The sequence below is a fragment of the Sycon ciliatum genome, chromosome 6 (genome assembly GCF_964019385.1).
Source record: "Sycon ciliatum chromosome 6, ocSycCili1.1, whole genome shotgun sequence".
In the NCBI taxonomy this organism is placed as follows: Eukaryota; Metazoa; Porifera; class Calcarea; order Leucosolenida; family Sycettidae; genus Sycon; species Sycon ciliatum.
The window spans coordinates 21,054,644-21,076,147 of NC_088648.1; the positions used below are offsets into that span (position 1 = coordinate 21,054,644).

General features: G+C 43.5%; 1 protein-coding gene across 1 annotated transcript in view; it reads left to right on the forward strand.

The window, feature by feature from the left end:
* The first annotated feature begins 6,492 nt into the window (after nucleotides 1-6,492).
* Nucleotides 6,493-21,504, forward strand: part of LOC135819645 (uncharacterized) — an 84,149-nt gene continuing 69,137 nt past the window's right edge. Inside the window, exon 1 of the mRNA XM_065332891.1 lies at nucleotides 6,493-6,511. The gene's annotated coding sequence lies outside the window, so the exon portion shown is untranslated. The remainder of the gene's footprint in view (nucleotides 6,512-21,504) is intronic.

Consider the following 21,504-nt stretch of genomic DNA (forward strand, 5'->3'; position numbering starts at 1 on the left):
CTGCGGACAGCATGCTGTTTCGTTCTTTTTGAACTCATCAGCGCAGCACAGAGGAAATGAGGCCGAACCTGATAGCAATGGAAATAAAAATTTCCAATCAGGCCCGAACGTACCTTGCCAGAGTGCTCAAACTGACAAGTCAGTGAGCTCTGCGTAACGCAAACAGCAAAGGCTCTACCCCACGCAAGAGTGCTCAAGAGCAGGAGCGAAATAGCGAATAGCATTTTTATGGTTTATCGTCTGACGAGTGTTTTTTTGAAACACGAAACTCGGCGTCACGAGAAGGATTTTTGGTCTCTGTTGTTCTGCCCTGTGTTATAAATTATACATTATACATGTACATTTACTTCAGTATGTCAACGGACTAACGGATACATGTAGGTGAATGTGAACCTGTGATCTTCTACATGTACATGTACAATGTTCAATGTATGTCTGCTGCTTCGTCAATGCACCTTTAGCCATCGTGTAGTCTACATTGTACATGGACATGGACATGGACATGGTAGAACACTTCGAGAAATAATAATTTCAATCGTGTACATGTACATGTACATGCACGTCAGGAAGTCGTACCCAAACAATTTTGGTTTGGGTACGACTTCCTGATTTACATTATACATGTACATGTACATGTACATGTAACACAAAAGAACAAAAATTAATGGTGAAAAAGCCGGGGAAGGAGTTGTAATGTTGCAAGTACAAGTACATGTACATGTCCCTGTAGGCCGTACATGACATTGTACTACACTCCATGCATGGCTGTATTCACATGCATGTACTGTACATGTACCAGTTCAGTTTATACATGTAAGTACGATACACGTGCATGGCATCAGTACATGCACAGTACATGTGCATGTTCGTGCAAATATTAATTGGACAACAACTGGCGAATGTCAGAAGCGAGGATGTTCCTAATGTCGGAATCTAAGATTCAGCAAGTACTAGAAACGTCCCTCTGAAGACCCAGACCTGGTTCAAGTGAACCTGTAGGCTGTACTAAACTCTAAAGAGTAAAGTGACTGAATTGCTACATGCACGTGTACACTGTACAGTGGCATGCATACAGTCATGACTCATGTATCATAAGCAGTACAGGTGATGTTTATGTGTCTATTCTATCCCCTGTGCATGCACCTGTGTCGCATGCTGTGTGTGATGCGATTGCCAGTACGGAAATCCCCCAGTTTCCCTCCACAAAGACAATTGGAATGCTATCAGTGATACACACATCCAATGTATTACTACATGTACGTGTACATGTTTGTATGGTTCTGCCAATTTCACTGCTCTTAGACTTAGAGCAGAATCTGCCACCTTTTCCAGCATTATCCGCCAATGCCCCCCCCCCCCCTACCTACATGTACATGTAGTGATCTACATGTACATGTACAGTATGGCTGCCACTCCACCACCACCCATCACGAGTATAATACATGTACTATCATTATAGCAATCGGAAGAATCAGCATAAAAATGTACAGGTGCCTGTACAGCTCCCATCATGTGCAATTGATGCAAGTACATTGTATCTTACTAGGCGACTTGCAGTATGCTCTTGCCAGTCCGGGTATGCGCATGTACATGTACATGTACATGTACTCCGGGAATTACTCACATCAGTTTGGAAGTAAGTTTGTAACTGCATGATTGTACTGTACACTAATACATGTACATGTACATGTATATTCAAGCGGTAGTTTGGAGGTGATCAAAAATTAGTTTCACAATCTACAACGTATCGTGCAATGACGCAAGTCCACACAATGAAGCAGACACTTTCTTTTTATCTATCAAATGTTTCTTTCCCTTCTCTTCAGGTTAGTACAGAGAATGTTGGAAATTTGGAAAGACACAGAACTATATAGAGTGTAAGAGAAAGAAGGAAAAGAGACAGCCATTCAACAAAGTCCTACAAACTCAAAAACAGACGTTGTAAGTTGTAGACAAACACGTTGAACTGTAATATTGGCACATACATACATGAGTTCAAAAAGAACGAAACAGCATGCTATCCGCAGATTGAGTACATACATGTACATGTATGTATAATACTACTATAGGGTTTTACGCTGAAATACATGTACAGTTTATACACTGAATGTACAGTGCGTAACTCCAAGAGTATCACGTCAATGCTAGAACATGATCAGGGGATAGAAAATTGCAACCAATAATTTACTTCACTTGCGCACAACCAATGCTTCCCTGGATGTGTATTCACTTCCAGGTTTACATTACCAATTTACCAGTAAGTGGTGCCAATTCCCATTCTAGCTTCATGTAAGTGCGACGTGTGTGTGTCTAGCTGTCGCTTATTGTTCCAGCTTCTAATGCTCAAGCACCATCATTTCAACAGTCCGTCCGCCATGATCCCATGCGCACCAGTGCCGGAGCTGGTGTTTTTCTCCCGGCTTCATGTCAATAGCTCCAGCTAATCAGGAGCACTTCGTTGTGGACCGACAACTTTCAATAGGATTAGTGCTGTTTGTGTTGTCAGCCATGAGCAACGGTGCTGGCTACACAGTACTACCATGACACTCACTTGGCACTTGATTTTGTTTATTGTTTTTTGAAAGTGCCCACGTAGCTACTACTTGTTAGTTGTCGATTGCTGGTTGGATCAGTTGCATGCATGGTATGGCTGGGGTGTTGGGGTTTGATTCTCCCTTGCTAATTGGATGTCAATCTTCTTCCCTGTACTAGCTGTAGTCCGTGGACAGTGGAACGCACAGCGCGTCATCAGCCATCACACAGCCCTCCACGGTGCCTCCAGTGCTATTTCGGTCTGCACTGCAAGAGCGGGCCTTTCAATGTTGTTCCAATTGATTTTACACGTGCCAATATCATTTTTGTGACGGAGGGGCGATCTGGCGAGAACCCTGCACCTTGGGATAGCATACAGGTTGATGGATAAATCAAAGAAGACGTATCGACTGTGCCTGGAGAATGTGTTTTCCTTTCTTCTGGCCTCGAGTCAATGACACATTGGTCAGTCAACAGATACGGGTACATGTAATCTTGGAGATGTTTCAGCCAACAGATGTGCAGCAATTTCAGACACATGTACACTGTATGTCAGAATAATACCATGAGCTACGCAATCTCTCCTGATTGCCGGCCAACCCTTTCAATCAGTCAGCCTCAGGATAATCAACAGATAGATGGAAATGTACATGTTGTATGCACAATGCTGTAGACAGCAAGCTGTTTCGGCCAGCTACACAGGGTGGATTATGTTGTATGTGTGTGCGAGGGCTTGGAGTTCAACGTTCTAACTACCGCCTGTTATGTGGGTTATCAAGTCAGGTAGGGCCAAGGCTTTCAGCTTGCCTAATACATGTACAATGTAGCGGCGTAAAGTCGAAAGCAGAGGAAACCTTCATCCTGAGTGCTCCTGAGGACGTTCAACCTACAGTATAATATAATTACTTTAAAGGTATGGCGTTCCCACCTGCTATGGAGGCCTGCGCCGATGTCTGCGGTATGCCGATTTGGAAACACACGTGCAGACTCGTAGGAAGATGCCCCATCAGGATTCTCTGCAAAGCATCTCTCGTTGAAATGCTATTTCTCAATGATGAAATGCCGCCTGTGGAGCTGGTGCAGAAACAGCCGTCCTTTTGGGCAACATAATACGTTCCTCTTTGCCCTGCTACAGACATTCCTCCGACTCGAGTCCTAACCGTCCTAACCCGAAATTGCTGAAAGAACATGCGCATCATGGTCCGTTTGGATCTGCCATCGCAGTTTGCGGTAACTTCCTTGATGCAACTACCATAGGCAACATTATCGCGATATCGGGTGGTTGCGATGATCGTAAGCTCGGGTGGTTGCGATGATCGTAAGCTCGGGTGGTTGCGATGATCGTAAGTTCCTTTCGTCACAGACACGAAACCTTCACTCGTTATACATTGCACGTGTACAGGCATACATGTATGATAGACGAAAGCTCATATTATTGCATTCGATACATGATTTGCTTCACGATCAAACAAAATACACCGATAATCTCCTCAAGCTCACACGGCTAGACTAACTTTGTTCACGCCAACATCCGGCCCAGGTTCATACAGTGTACATACATGTACAGTGAGTATCGTTTATAAAGTGACCGGGTGTAACGATATACCGGCTATATAGAAGTCGCCAAAATCAAAATCAAATCACAAAAAAATACAGCTAAAATATCAATATACACACTATTATCGGCTATACCGATATATCGCTTATTGTGATGGGCTTCAGGAAGCAAACCATATCAAATGCACAGGAAAATATCGTATATACTGATCAAGAGTGATGATCACAAAACAATTGTTCTTCAAATTTAGTTCATTTCTTCCAAAACTGATCCATTGTTGCATGGATGCATCTGGCAGCAGACGTGATTGAGAGAAAATTCTTCCCTGTATGCTGTAAGCAGCCACATGTACACGTGGCTGCTTTTCATTCTTTTTCCAGCATGTACGCATCATTTCATGCACAGTCATGTGCCATGTGTCAGCCATACATGCAAATCGGCTATAGTGATGCACCGGATATAGTGATAAATTATTGAAAATCAAAGGGGCACGTTATATCCACTATTTACTGTACATGTACATGTATGTACACTGTATAATATGTGCATGTCCAATGTACATGTACATGATTGGACAGTAATTATTGTTAGATTTCTCTAATACTAGTTTTGAACTACAGTCAACTTCGCTTACAACGACACTCGGCGGGGCATCAAAAAGGTGTCCTTACATGTATTTGCGAAGTGTCGTTATACCCGAAGTCTCATTATAATTATGTATTACAGTGGGATGGGACTTTGCTCTGGGCATGGAAATTCTGTCGTTATTCGCGAATTGTCGTTATATCCGCAGTCGTTATTAGCGAAGTTGACTGTAGATTTAGGTTATAATGTACAGTACCGTTCATGTGCTTGTGAGTTGGGGAGAAGAATACAGGTGGCGGGGCTTTGACACACGGTTCAGCATGGGAGCTTGCAGTAAATTGTTTAACGTTATGGTGGCGAGACTGACGACGTGGGTGATCATCCTTCCTCTTTTCTTTTGACTCTGAGTCTTGACTCATTTTGACAATTTTTCCAGACTGCAATCTCCGTTTTGGTGGTGGCGAAACTGACAGCTGCTCAGGCGTCCATTCCAGAACCGACCCTGGGCCCGATCATGTCTCATGATCTGGAACGTGGCGAATGTTTTCTAGTTTACACGACACGAAATCCTACACCACTTCAGCGTCGCATCACTCTGAACCTCTCGCTTGCCCTGTACTCCATCTAGACAACATGAAGAGCCGTAGATCATAATAGAGGGTCCGAAAGACCCCTTCTGTGCTAAAAATAGGACTGCATGAAGTATACGCAAGAAACCCACTATTTCACAGTCTTTGCGACAAGGACAACGAGTAACTCGCTTTTCAGTCAGGTGACTGAGGTGAAGTCGGCAAACAGGGGCAGGGGTGTGACAGAACGGGAGTAGTGAATGCTATTTCAGCTGGATCACGTGTAGGGGAGCGATTCAGGCACTTGAATATTCTTGCAAAGTCCTTTCCGATGGCGATGATTTGTTATTGTTCTCGCTGCGACTTTGCCTGCATTCCGAAAGGGAAAGTGCAGTGTGTCACGTCTGGCAACTACTGAGTACATGTACATACTATAGTACTAGTTCTAGTAAGTAGTAGTGGCTGTACATTCCTACATACATGTACATACTATAGTACTACATGTAGTGTAGTTCTAGTAGTGGCTGTACATTCCTACATACATGTACATGTACAACAGCAAGACCTTGTTCACAACGGTTATTTGTATTTTGTATTTATATCTGGGGGAGCTGGTTTTGCTCGCGGCTGCAACGCACGGGGTAGTGAACCCAGGACAGAAGCGGACCAGGCATCATGACTTTGCACATCTATCGTTGTGCTGCTTCATTACGCGACCTGTTTTATTATTATTATTAATATTTATATCATTATCTCATGGCACATCATGATGACGGCCAGTAAAACTGAGACAAGGGTGAAAGCCAACCACAGCAGTAAAACAGATAAAAGAATACAAAAATTTAATAAAAGGCAAAGAAGGCAAAGGAGGAGACAAACCAGCAGGATATACATGAAACCTACATGTATAATTGAGGTTATGGCTCACTGTTGTCAGTCTTGATAATTATTTATACATGTACTTCTAATTGTTGGTATCACTGGAAATACATGAAATACAATGATTATGTACACAAGAGAGATTGGAAGCTGCTGTGTTGCAACTCTGAGCTTCACGTATTACTACGATCATCAGGCAGCGACGCACACGTACATACATGTACATGTACATGTATAATCTAACACGGCGATATCGCGTACTAGTACTTAGTAGTAGTACTAGTACTAGTGCATTCTATCACAACCATAGTTTTTAGTGCAGGGCTTCAGCCTAGGGTCCGGCGGGTTCTGCCAGCAGAAAAATTGGCAGAATTCGGTACTTTTTCTGGTAAGTTTCATGCATGTTTGGTATGTGGATAAAGAAATGGAGCAGAATTCGGAGAATTGCCCGCCATAAGGTTTGTATGGTTCTGCCAATTTCACTGTTTTTTTTTTTCGAGCAGAATCTGCCACCTTTTCGAGCAGAATCCGCCGGTCCCTACTTCAGCCTCTGCTTCTCCCGCGCGCACTCACTGACAATGATAGAAATATTAACTATCATTCTGGGCGACTAAAGTCGCCCGTGGCACTGAGAGGGTTAACAGTGCTAGTGGTCGTCGTGAAGGCGTGACAGAACAGGCGCCACGTGTACATGTACATTTATTTCCTGTACATGTACATGTACATGTACATGTACATACATGTATATGGGATCGATGCAGTGAAAACCTTGCTTGGCGGATTGAACCCACGACCATTATTAGCTGTGAACGCACTTGACAAACCGATCCAACACAATCTTCCATTTGTCACTTCTCGCTGCAAAGTGGTGGCAAGTTAGTGTCTCGGGAAAGAACTCCTAATGAGCCCTGAGCGCTATTGTTAGTGTGTTTGGCTTGTGAAGATGCTTAGGTAATAGGCCCAGTATACTACTTTGAAGTAAAGTGGATTATGTTTGAAATTCCCAATTACAAACTGGTTACAGGCCCAATTACATTGTACATGACAGCGAAAATTAGAAGTGGGGCAGGAAGAATGGGGGCAGTGTCTTCTTGCAGGGGGTAGGGGGGAAACGTGCCACAGGCTTACAAAATGTTCCACCATACATAGCGTCATACTCTCAGACAAAGGACAGTGAAGAAGGTTGTAGTCTATTAAAATGTGTAGAATTTATCGATCACCGGCGATCGATAAAAGTATGTGTCATCGGTTAAGGGTTAGTAAACAGCGTCCACGTTTTACTACAACACGCAACTGCATTGTGGCATGACCGTTCGTGCACTGGCTACTGTAACCGGGAATCAGTGGCGGCGTACGCTTAGTGTCTACAGAGGCGTCAAGGACTTTGGAGATGAGCAAACTAATAATATTACTACTTAGCTCTATGTGACAAGAATGAAGCTCGGCGGACTATGTGGCACACTATGCACGGGTGCAGTTTTCAAACAAACAAAAAGGTTTAATATCTCCGATAATTCTCGGCACTCACGTTAATTCCTAGAGGCGGTACTGCAGCTGACGCGTCGACGAGGAGAATGGCCCCACTGGAAGCCATAGTGTGTCAAACAGAACACAAGGTGACACTCAACGAGCTCCACGGCTTGTCTAATTGGATAACAGGTACTGTTTTCTTCTCGGGACTATCGACCATAATGCAAATGTTCGTGTACGTTCCAACGATAGTTACTTCTTCTCAAGTGCGTGTTATGATCCACGACAAGTGGTACTGTGTTGCTCCACAATTAACTTGTTCTGTACATGCATCATCACTCTGATGTCACATCCTGCTTCATAACAGTAACATAAGAACTGAAGTTAGTTGCGCGATCTTCATGCAAGCCGCGGTGGTGGGGAGAGGGGAGGGGAGGGGGGGGGGGGGGGGTGCTGCATCTATCTCATTAACATGCACAATGTATAAGTTGCCTTGGTCTTTCTTTATCCCTGACGATTTCCCCCTCTATCTCTCTCTCTCTCTCTCTCTCTCTCTCTCTCTCTCTCTCTATCTATCTATCTCTCTCTCTATCTATCTATCTATCTCTCTATCTAATTTTTTATTTCCATTGCTATCAGGTTCGGCCTCATTTCCTCTGTGCTGCGCTGATGAGTTCACAAAGAACGAAACAGCATGCTGTCGCAGATTGAGTATCTCTCTATCTATATATCTATCTACCTCTCTTTCTCTCTATCTCTCTTTCACTCTCTTTTTCTGTTTCTCTGTCTCTTTTTCCGTCTCTCCGTCTCTCTATCTTGCTGTCTGTCTCTCTCCGTCTCTCCATCCCTCTGTATCTCTCTTTCTCTGTTATCTCTCTCTCTGTCGTCTCTCTCTCTATCTTTCTCTCGCTATCTCTCTCTCTCTCTCTCTTTCTTTCTCTCCGTCCTCTCTGTCTTTATTTATTTCTTCTTTCTCTCAGACACATACACTGACACAAGTGCGCACGCATTTCCTCCCTCTTTCTCTCCATCGTTGTACCTGCCAATCCCTGATAAGACGGTGGGCCACTCAAGTTCCGAGTGGTTGGATTCATCCGTATCTTATCAATCCAGATCCGCAACTATGAGATACAGCAATGGCCTTCTGAACCTTCTGGCTTTGAGACTCCGAATTTAAGTATAGCAACTACTTGTAACTAACATAATACTGTACATAATCATTAGCTCCCATCTCTCAAATCATTGGCAGCTGGGGATTTCAGTTATCTACTGCTACTTGAAACTGCTTATGGTTACTTCAACTGCTACTTCAACTCACGTATTCACGTGTCAGTGGATAGCTTTTAGACGTTCAATAATAAATTGTTTCGCTCTGGGAAGGTACTAGCCCGATACGAACGCTTATGCCACCACTCGCCTTGCGGGATTCCGGTCACAAAAATTAATATGTCTGGGGTCTCTGTACGTCGATGGGTTGGCAGTTATCCCAAACGGCTGCTCAAGTCCCAACTTCCGCCTCCATGAAGTCAGGACTCTAGGTCGGCGGAGCTCCCACAAGGCATAACCTCACCCCCATTGGCGCGATTCATGTAATCCGTGCTTCACCTGCAATCTCTCATGCTTGGAAGTGGCCTCTGTAAAACACCTACATGCACATGTATCGGGGAGAACATGTATGTACTACACGTGGTTGCCGCCTTTATTATATAATTACAATGTATGTACATGTTCATGTAAAACGCAACATAAAAAGGCCCCAGGATTGGTAAGCTGTGGTAAGTGGTGCTGTGTTCACGACAATCGATGTGTATCGAAAAAAAAAATTAAATTTTTTTTACAAAGACCACTTAAATGCCAAACATGAAATACCTACATGTAGATGTAGATCATGATGGGTTCTTGGTACATGTGTTCTGCTGCACAGCCGAGAAAGGGCAAGGAAGGGGACTCCGCTGGTGTCCATCATTGAAACTCGTCTCGCCCTGCCCTGCTGGCATGTGAACATCATGTTATTCACAGAGAATCAAAAGCATTGCAATGATAACCATAAAACACTCCTGATGTCAGAAAGGCTTTTTTAGGGGGAAATTTCCCCCAGAAATCAAAATTTCATGGTCCGTAGAGCTTCGGGCACTGAGTCGAATGGTGAAGGTCTCACTTCGATCCGACCAAGCGTTCTTGAGATATATCAGTTTGAAATTGTCCTTTTCGGGTCTCTGATTTGAGATACACATGTACATGTACATACATTGTATTTATGTATACCGGTTTATTTTTGTTCCACTGGATCTTATTTTGTCCTGTTGAAGGTCAGCACGTCGTCGAGCATGCATAGAGCACGCTGACCAGTCCAGTAGTCAGAGTTCTTCTGTATAACCATACATGATGTACATATACACAAACAAGGCCGGTTCTGGAAGCTCGAGGTAGAGTGCTCAATGTACGAATGCACAGAGCAGTATACACACACAACAGAGGCGAAAGGCTGTGTTAGCTGTAACTTAAAGTTTCACGCATCGAGCGATCATCAGACAGCAGCATTCACTATCGAATTCTCTACGAGCAGGCCTAGATATTTGATGCTAGTGTGGAAGTTAGTGCATATGTGCGAAGTGAAGACGTGGCATTGGGACAATGGTATCGAGTTGTTTTGTGAGAGTTAACGGATAAAGGTGAGAATAGAGGCGATAACAGGGATAACGGAACCACCCTTTAAACAGAGATACAACAATCACATGAGCACGACGAGGCATGAGAGGATGGAAAAAAGCACGGAGCTGTCCAAGTGCATATGGATTATGTAAGCTCAAGCGGAAGAACACTCCGCACTCTGTGAAATGGGCCGTCGTCACCAAGGCCCAGGCCTACTCGAACGCGACCAAGCGGTGTCCCCTATGCCTTGCTGAGAAACTGGAGATCCTGGAAGCAGACAAAACGGTCAACATCAACAAAAGGTCGGAGTTGGTGTCGAAATGCAGACACGAGAACAAGTATTACTTGTCCAGATTCTCACCATCAGTTACGTGAGTTTTTCGACATGGCGCAACCTGCACCAGGTTTGGCGCCATGGTGCTTTCTCTCGCCCTCTTCACTCTTGCTGTGGTCTTGCGCTACCGTCGCTATCGCCTTTAATGACTCGGTAACACTGCCCTGTTATCGCCTCTATTCTCACCTTTATCCGTTAACTCTCACAAAACAACTCAATACCATCGTCCCAATGCCACGTCTTCACTTCGCACATATGCACTAACTTCCACACTAGCATCAAATGTCTAGGCCTGCTCGTAGAGAATTCGATAGTGAATGCTGCTGTCTGATGATCGCTGAAATGCGTGAAACTTTAAGTTACAGCTAATACAGCCTTTCGCCTCTGTTGTGTGTGCATGTACATATACATGTACATGTACATATACATGTATAATTATGTATGTAATTATGTATAATTATATACATAATTATGTCCGCAGATTGAGTACATAATTATACATGTATATGTACATGTACATAATTATACATGTACATGTATACATGTACATGTATACATGTACATGTACATGTACAGTGCTGGCAACTGAAATCCGACCCCCTGGCCGGCGCGTTCACTTTCTAGCCGCCTCTATTTCGGGTCTTTGCGACGTGAGCGCACCGCTGAGGGGATCGGATTTCAGTTGCCAGCACTGTACATCGTAAAACAGCATGGATACAGAGTACAATGTAGCTGTAGCCGCAACAAACGCACAGATTACTCGTATGGCAACAAGTAGCCTGCCTCTTCGATCAACATGCGCCCGTCTCTCAGCACGGGAAGTACAGCTCGCGTGACAACTGAGATTGGAAAAGACAGTGAGGACTTTGAGGTTTCCTAAAAAAAAAGCTTCTAAAAGGGGATGACAACTGACAGTGTTGACTTCATACTAATTCTATTTCCCACGAACTTCAGCCTCGGTTCCCCGGGTTTGCGGTGAACTCAGCTTTTCCGGCGTCAACCCCATTTCCGCTGTGGCTCCTAAACATTACAATGGCCACATACAGACTGATGCTGATGATTAGCGAGTCGTATCCAAGCAGGCTTGGGCAGGACATGCGCACTCTGGTGCAGTGGTGGCTTCAACTTCATTCTCCCAACTATTAATGTGAAGCATAATTATTACTAGCATCTTTACTAGCATCTTTTGAGCCACGCAAGTAGCTGTGTAGAATGTTGCTTGGCGTCCTTGAATCGTGGTTTGACCGTATTGTTGCTGTTGTTGAAATTCTATTTTGTATCGCAGACCAAACGGGCAATGGTGCCCAATATTGTCCAATGGGCTTGCCAGTATCGTCATCGACATGCATGAACATCCGCCAACGTCCTTCACAGCTGAGACTTTCAGCTCGTGCTTATCTTGGTTGCGCTCACCTTCCCCTCCTTATGTTATTTCTATAACTTAGAACCTTCCCAGTTGGAAGGCTGTTGGGGTGCGCATCCAAGATGTGCGAGAGCTGTTAGCCAGTTAGTTGTAGAACGTCAGTACCGTCGGTCAGTGTCGTGCAATGTTATCGCATGAGCATGATTGTATAGTAACTGGTGGTGTAAGTGGACAGCGTAACTTGCAGTTCCTTGACCTTGGTCCTTTTTTTACTTTTTATAAATTAATCATCGGCTCTCCATCCGAGTTCATATTACTAGTACACTGTTATATGGAATTACATGAACAAGTGACAAGGGCACAAGGAGCGAAATGTCAGTATCCATGTATATGTACAATAACGTCATGTATACATGTATGTACAATAACGTCATGTATCTGTACAATAACGTCATGTATACATGTATGTACAATAACGTCATGTGTATGTACAATAACGTCATGTATATGTACAATAACGTCATGTATATGTACAATAACGTCATGTATATGTACAATAACGTCATGTATAATTATGTACATGGACATAACATATATATTATGTACCTGTATTTCTTTTTCACAATCTGCGAGTACAACTATTATTTTTACTCGAAGGAGCCGACATAGTTTGGGTGTGTCATGAGTTGGCAAAATCGCTTAGATTAGGACAAGTGCTGGACACTTATCATTGGCATGCTCCCCTTGAGGTGTTCAACGACTTCCTGACAGATGATTGGAAATGAAGATTCAGGGATGAATAATAAGTTTACTCTCGAAGCAGTCGGCGTGTTTGGCTTCTGTAACCCACGAGAAACTCTGGACCCTGCAAGAAACACTTGTACAAGCACATTAATGTATGATTCTTCTTCTGAGCTGAGAGTGCAAGAATGTATATCACTTGAACAGCGATAAGGAGATCTACTTGGAACCGAATCAACGTCCAGAATACTTTTCGAATGCACTTCACATTGAAACGCATGTATTGCCCACAAAACATCCTCAACTGGCTCAAGTCAAGACCAAATTTCCAGTTGCTTGCTAATTGCCCAGGCAGTCAGGGCTCAAAAAGGCAGAGTCATTCGCTTCATCTACAATGTTCCCGTAAATTACAATACCATATTACATATTCATGTACATGTACTTGCTCGCCTCAGGTGGAGACACCATGACTACAATTGAAAGAAAGGATTTAACTTTTACAAGTTACCTGTAGCTTCTCCAACACTGAGTCACAGACACAGACACAGACACTAACAGCAGGTCGTTGAATGTCAGTACCTCATCAGTTGTTAATAGTGCTAATTGTTGCCTGAATTGTTCTGTCTCACAAGTATCTTGCTTACTCATGTGCATGCACATGCACCTGTGACTCAAGCAGGGAATAATTTAACAATGTGTATCGCATCGCAGTTTGCTACGCAATTCTTCTGAGGTGCGACGCAACTTCAGAAATGTGTCGCAGAAAACTGCGATGCACAGTGTCGATTTTTCACTGTACCGATTTTTCACTGTACCCAATGATTTATTTTTATTTTATTAATTTTTATTTATTTCTGCACCTCGTGGCATGTCAAGATGTACAGTGTTGATTTTTCACTGTACCCAATGATGTACAGTGCACAACATGTAAATGTACATGCCAGGTGTGTCTCTTAGCCTTAGGCCGGGATGAACTAGCTGCGCAAAGCTTCGAAAGCGTTGAGCTGTTGGATACGCTAGGGCGTAACATGTAGGCGTTTTGGTTCTTTCTTTCAACATGTACTCGTACAATATACACTACTTGTATGAAATCTTTTTTCAAAATGTTGGTATTGAAAACCCTGAAGTGTGTGATCTTTCCCGAAGTTACTAGTCTAGCATGCTGGTCTCCAGGGAAACCTTTTACTGTACAAGTATACGCACATGGACATGTAGCGAGGTATTATAAGGTCAGATAATGCGACAACACAACATACAACGGACAGGGATGTTGAGACACTCAACGAACTGACGCTGAGCTCCAACACATCTACGACACGCAAACCAACATGACATAATAATTATCTCGTTACTTTGGTGGACTGTTGGCCATGACTCCTAACTTAAACTTGCGAGTTGCATACCCCAATCTTGACCTCACACCTAACTCCAACACATCTACGACACGCAAACCAACATGACATAATAATTATCTCGTTACTTTGGTGGACTGTTGGCCAAGACTCCTAACTTAAACTTGCGAGTTGCATACCCCAATCTTGACCTCACACCTAACTCCAACACATCTACGACAACATGACATAATATCTCGTTACTTTGGTGGACTGTTGGCCATGACTCCTAACTTAAACTTGCGAGTTGCATACCCCAATCTTGACCTCACACCTAACTCCAACACATCTACGACACGCAAACCAACATGACATAATATCTCGTTACTTTGGTGGACTGTTGGCTAAAACTCCTAACTTAAACATGCGAGTTATTGTTATTATTATTATTATGTGCTTGTTCGCGTAGACATCAGCATGGCCTGCAGCTGCATTAATGGGCACGCAAATCATGCAAACCAGCCAAAAGTGTTCGCATAAGCCACTTCGAATAGATACAAAAGACCACAACAGTTTCAGAAAAAAGAATAAATATGCGAAAAGAAGACAAAAACTAGGGTGCCGACACCACTCGGCGAGTTGCATACCCCAATCTTGACCTCACACCTAACTCCAACACATCTATGAAGCGCAAACCAACTGTAGAATGTCCCGTTACCTTGGTGGACTATTAAAAGCATAACTCGTAGCTTTCGAAAACAAAGAGTCAGCACCGACGCAATCCACACAGTCAAGTTAAGCCAATTTAGAAAGCGAACGTTTAAATTTCGTTCCCTTCTCATACTCGTAGCTTATTGGTCCTTCCTTCTTACTTAGTAGTACCGGTGTTGGCTCAACATCCGAATTGTATACCCCTATCTTTGAACTAGGCTTCAAGTTCAGCACCACGGGTATTACCCTGGCCAGGGGCGTCACACACGGTACGACCACTACGACCATGGTCGTACCACTTTTCGTCCAGGATGGTCCACCCAATTCATCCAAAAAAGCAATAAAAAAACTCAAGGATCTTCGGACTTGTACGAAACATCACAACTTTCATTGCAAGGAGCATACAATTATTAGGTTCAGACTTGATGCCTAGCAGCTAGCACCCCAAGACTCCAGGCGGCTATCCATTGCGATAGGCGGTTGGAGTCACGGGTAGAGACAACCAGATGATGGATTCCTCACGGACGCATTCACTGCGAACTTGACGGAAACAGTGCTGGCGGCGATCACTGGGTCCAGAACTAAAAATTTCCAAGATCTACCATGTTACAATGGCGATCAGCACGGTCAAGAGACACTACAACTAACGTGTTACTTGTCAGCTACAACAACATATTCTTTCCACAACGACACCTACCTAATAGACCTACCTCTGGCTCCTGACGATCTACTGCAAGCTGATGCGAAAATACATTACAAGATCTACACCCGCGAACGCCGTGCTTGTCAACGAATTAGGGAAGCGCTTCATTCTCCGAGGTTGAAAAGTGTTTGGACTGCTGCTCTACGGCGGCAGAACATTCTGCAGCTGTTCACCGACACGACCCGCTCCACCAAACGACATAAGATCGTTTCGTTCGAATTTTCTGGTAGCAGCAACAAGAATTGCGTCCGCGACGACAGGACGAAAGCCTCTCGCAAACTAAAGTCCTGTTGCCATGAAGACAGAGAAGATTCCACAAGCCCTTTCTTCTGCTTCCAGTGTTGTAGCTCTCCAGTCCACTGGCAGATCTTTCAATCCCAACGAACAAAAAAAGGATCTTCTTCTCTCTCTATAAAAAATGCAACTAACATAATGCATTACATGACGTACTGTACTTCGCGACTGTCCGCGGGCCGGCCGTGCGGCGCGGCACACTTTCGCAGGACATGACATACGTTTTTGCACAGCGGCTGGCGCTAGGACTGTACTTCGTATTTTGCGATTTTTTCGAGGGCAATAGCTTCATTTTTGCCTTGGCCACCTATGCATGATCATATGATGATATGCAGAAAATACAAAAAAATCCATGAGAAGCGTTTTTTTTTAGTTGGAGTGGGTTGTCTAATGCTATAGGGGAACCCTCCTTTGCGGCTGTAGAGTGCTAAAACGTGCCCTGTTGGCCGAAAAATCCGAATTTTTTCTCCGGGGGACACCCCGGTCGTACCACTCCAAACAGCCCTGTGACGCCCCTGCTGGCACACACAGCACCTTCATGATTCGATGTACAGTGAACTTCGCTGATAACAACGACTGCGGATATAACGACAATTCGCGAATAACGACATAATTGTCATGCCCAGAGCAAAGTCCCATCCAACTGTGACACATAAATTTATAATGAGACTTCGGGTATAGCGACACTTCGCGAATAAGGACACTTTTCTGATGCCCCGGCCAGTGTCGTTATAAGCGAAGTTGACTGTATTGGTGGTAGAATAGAAACCAAAATATGCATGTATGAAGGTTGCACCGCCACGCATGTACCTGCTGGCTGCTGCAGCCTCATGGCTCAGGAGAACAGATTAGGTATGTTGCCCTCTTCGAGGTACCAACCCTTCTACATTGTACAAGTAGATTCGGCCTGGTCCCATACCTCAGATGGTTAGATCAGTCCTCGTGTTGTTGTTGTTGTTGTTCAGTTGTTGTTGTTGTTGTTGTTGTTGTTGTTGTTGTTGTTGTTGTTGTTGTTGTTGTTGTTGTTGTTGTTGTTGTTGTTGTTGTTGTTGTTGTTGTTGTTGTTGTTGTTGTTGTTGTTGTTGTTGTTGTTGTTGTTGTTGTTGTTGTTGTTGTTGTTGTTGTTGTTGTTGTTGTTGTTGTTGTTGTTGTTGTTGTTGTTGTTGTTGTTGTTGTTGTTGTTGTTGTTGTTGTTGTTGTTGTTGTTGTTGTTGTTGTTGTTGTTGTTGTTGTTGTTGTTGTTGTTGTTGTTGTTGTTGTTGTTGTTGTTGTTGTTGTTGTTGTTGTTGTTGTTGTTGTTGTTGTTGTTGTTGTTGTTGTTGTTGTTGTTGTTGTTGTTGTTGTTGTTGTTGTTGTTGTTGTTGTTGTTGTTGTTGTTGTTGTTGTTGTTGTTGTTGTTGTTGTTGTTGTTGTTGTTGTTGTTGTTGTTGTTGTTGTTGTTGTTGTTGTTGTTGTTGTTGTTGTTGTTGTTGTTGTTGTTGTTGTTGTTGTTGTTGTTGTTGTTGTTGTTGTTGTTGTTGTTGTTGTTGTTGTTGTTGTTGTTGTTGTTGTTGTTGTTGTTGTTGTTGTTGTTGTTGTTGTTGTTGTTGTTGTTGTTGTTGTTGTTGTTGTTGTTGTTGTTGTTGTTGTTGTTGTTGTTGTTGTTGTTGTTGTTGTTGTTGTTGTTGTTGTTGTTGTTGTTGTTGTTGTTGTTGTTGTTGTTGTTGTTGTTGTTGTTGTTGTTGTTGTTGTTGTTGTTGTTGTTGTTGTTGTTGTTGTTGTTGTTGTTGTTGTTGTTGTTGTTGTTGTTGTTGTTGTTGTTGTTGTTGTTGTTGTTGTTGTTGTTGTTGTTGTTGTTGTTGTTGTTGTTGTTGTTGTTGTTGTTGTTGTTGTTGTTGTTGTTGTTGTTGTTGTTGTTGTTGTTGTTGTTGTTGTTGTTGTTGTTGTTGTTGTTGTTGTTGTTGTTGTTGTTGTTGTTGTTGTTGTTGTTGTTGTTGTTGTTGTTGTTGTTGTTGTTGTTGTTGTTGTTGTTGTTGTTGTTGTTGTTGTTGTTGTTGTTGTTGTTGTTGTTGTTGTTGTTGTTGTTGTTGTTGTTGTTGTTGTTGTTGTTGTTGTTGTTGTTGTTGTTGTTGCTGTTGTTGCTGTTGTTGTTGTTGTTGTTGTTGTTGTTGTTGTTGTTGTTGTTGTTGTCGTTGTCGTTGTTGTTGAATTTTATTTTAAAGTCGCAACACAAACAGGCGATGGCGCCTCCATCATGTCATGACCAGCAACGTCAAAGGTTCGAGTGGTGATTTTGTTATTTTACTTGGGCATTCTCAACGGATCTTTTTTACCACTTGTTTTACCTTTTAAAAACGGTAAACAGAAGTCGTCTTCACAAAGTGCAAGTGCAATAATTATGTACATGACATTGCACTTGCATGCAGTGAGTTGATGGCGAAATGAATTGGGTATTACTATTACTATTACAATTACTATCCAGTGCTTTTGCTACGGCCTCCACATTAACTTCAGGTGTTGTGGGAACACACGTACATGTACATGTACATGTATGCTGAACAGTCCGCCTGTCCTGTCCATCCTGCCATTGCAAAGCATGGGGCACCGAATGTCCATGTACATTGTGCATGTGCGTGTACATGTATATCCCATAACCTTTCTGGTCATAACCATTCGGGTCATAGGGGCGCCAAATACAGTGAAACCTGGTTAGGAAGAACACTGATAAGACAAATGTTTGCCTAAGAAGAACTAGCATTCGTAACTGTATCGGATAAAACCCTGTGTATTCACTGGGTAAAACACATGGATAAGAAGAACTCCTGTTATTGCGAACAAATATCACTGGTCCCTTGATGTTCGTCCTAAAGAGGTTTGACTGTATGCCATAACGCGCAGCAGCAGTACCAGCAGCAGAAAACCGTAAGTATACTACTTGAACGGTGCAATGAATCGAACTCTGAACATACATGTACATGTACATGTACATGCACAGGGATAAAGTGCTGATTTGACCCGGCTTCAATCTCACCTTCGTTTCTTCCTCCCAATGCACACAAACTCAGTGCAGTTAGTACGATACTGAGTACAGTGGTCCCTCTCTAATCCGGCACTATTTGTGCCACGGAAATCTGCTGGATTAGGGAGGGTGCTGGATTAACAAATCTGATTTACTGCTGTAATGTGCATGAAGAGGACATTTTGGCTACTGAAAATCATGCTGGTTTATCGAGGGTGCTGGATTATAAAGTGCCGGATTAGAGAGGGACGACTGTACTAGTATGTCGAGAAAAGCTGTTTCCCTTCAAGTGGGTTCACGACACGTATCGAGGACCCAATTACAGGATGTTGTAGTGAATGGACGACCACGTGTGTTTCTCCTCGACACTTCGAGAGCGGCCTTGATAAGTTTCATTTGTGCGGCGCTGGTTGCGACCTGATTGCCAAAATGCCAGGGTACCCACCTACTAATTATCATCGCCAGTGAAGTGGATAAAATGAGCTGTTCAAGCACTGGCACTGTCACGTACATGTAAGGTTTTGGCCGATCAGGCGTGGTGTGGATAGTCAGTACACACCACTTGAGACATTGAAATCGAATCCAACTGTCCTGGTCATGACGTCAGACGGCGATTGGCTCAACGACTACATGTACATGTACAGCAAAACCTGTCAAGGCGACCACTCGGATAAGGCGACCACCTGTCCAAGAAGACCACTGAAACCAGGATCGAGGGATGCTATTTCCAGTCAAATGACCCTGGATAAGGAGACCACCTGGTAACAGAGACCATGTTTTGAAAGTCCCTTGAGTGGTCGCCTTGGCAGGTTTTACTGTATCTGCGAAGTCCTCCCACCCAGCTAAATGAGATACTAGATTTTTTTTATTATTAATATTGGGAACACAGCCCTACAAAGAGACATGTGGAGACAAACACAAGACAAGACACAGGGGATGTAGGGACGACGTGCCGATGTACAGGGAGCAACTCGACCGACCAGGGGTCTCGGCGTTAGCGTTGCAACCTGGCATCGAGAAGAAAAGGGGGGGGGGGGGGAGGTTGCATGGTCAGGTAGCAAAAAATAATAATTTGGTGCGAGATCCGATTTGCTGTCCTTGATCGTCCTTGGACTGTCATAAAGTGCGTCGGTGATTGATTCGATTCGAAATCGATATTCGTAACAGCACATAAAAGTCACAAGCCGAGCTTTGCTATGCGCAAGAAACGCAGCGTTACAACAAAATTAATGATCTAGCCGATTTTCTCTCTGCTCTTCTGCCTTTGTGGTATTGCTCCATCTTGTTGTGGTGTTGAGCACTCTAGGCAATCTGGGAACTCTCTATTGGAAAAGTCACAATACACACGTGCACACTGTACGATGTTTGCACGTCAATTAGCATCCCCCAGCTCAGGTGACCTGGAGGCGTCGAGCCCACCTGTAACCAACACCGAGAGGAGAATTCATAAAATTAATGACCGTTTCACGGAACCAGCCGTGCATCATTAGTATAGTTATTAGTAGGCGTGACTCGAAGCACCACAGTGACATCTTTGCGCGTCCGAGGTAACTCTCGCAGATATGGGCCAGAAGCATGTGCGTGGATGCGTGTGTCTGAGGAAGCTGTTCTATTGTTATGTTTATGAAAACTGGATGATTTTGAGGACGTCTGGGTTCTTTTAATGAAATCAGCCATTGTTTTCTAAGTTTAAAATGCCACGCAACGTTACAATTGTGTGGGGTCGGGGCGCATGAATAGAACGCACCACTGTACACGCACATGGAAATGTCAGTTCGGTTACCGAATTTCGAATATTATGGTCTGGTGGCCTGTGACTACATGTACACAATAATAGCACACGAATTTTTTTGATTCAGTTCACCCATTGTTGCAAAGCCATCTTTAGACGAGTGTGTGGGTATTGTTGAACGCAACGGGGTTCCAGTAATAGCTAACCATAATTATGACCTTGAGCTGAAGTCGAATGATTTTAAAAGCTGGCAGCTGCATGTACCGGAAGTCACCGCAATACACTGTGACCTGAATCACAAAACAAAAAATACGTACTTCGAAGTACGCAGATCCTTGTAATCTTACCGGTATTTGTAATGGGTTTGCCGCTTCCCTTTAAAAAGGGATGCGGCAAACACATTACAAATACCGGTACATGTACATGTACATAGTAGGTCAGCATTGCCTGCTGATCAGATTGGCGTTATACGCAGCGGCACAACTCTGAGAAGGTGTTCAATAGCCCTTGGCGGATTATGCCGGCATAATATTTGGCATAATCTTGGGATTTCGTCAAAAAATTATGCTCCGGCATAATATACGGATTCCAACGTGTAAGGTCGGCATAATCTTTCGGTTTTGACAAAATTATGCTAAGGGCATGGCCGTGTGTGTATGCGTGGCTTCTCAATCCTCTATGTACAGCGTGAATACATGTACATAGTGGAACCGAGCATAATCCAGCATATTTGTTGGCATAATTGTAGCATAATCAAAAGCATAATTTGACGATTGGCCGAGCATAGTCCGCCAATGGCTAGTGTTCACTTTCGCTCTGTCCACATTTACATCGTGTTACCGTAGGTCAATCAACACAGTGGACGAAGTCGGTGGCCTTCAAGTTCACTCAGGATTACCTGCCATGTTCATACGATTGCGGCTCGAGGCTTCCTGAACGTGTTCCAATGATATGGCCCGTCTTTAAGATGTCATCTTCAACACTTTGGAAGGGGCCCACTCGACTCCAGAGCTCATCTAGGGATGGGATAATTTTCATCTATAGCACCTGTG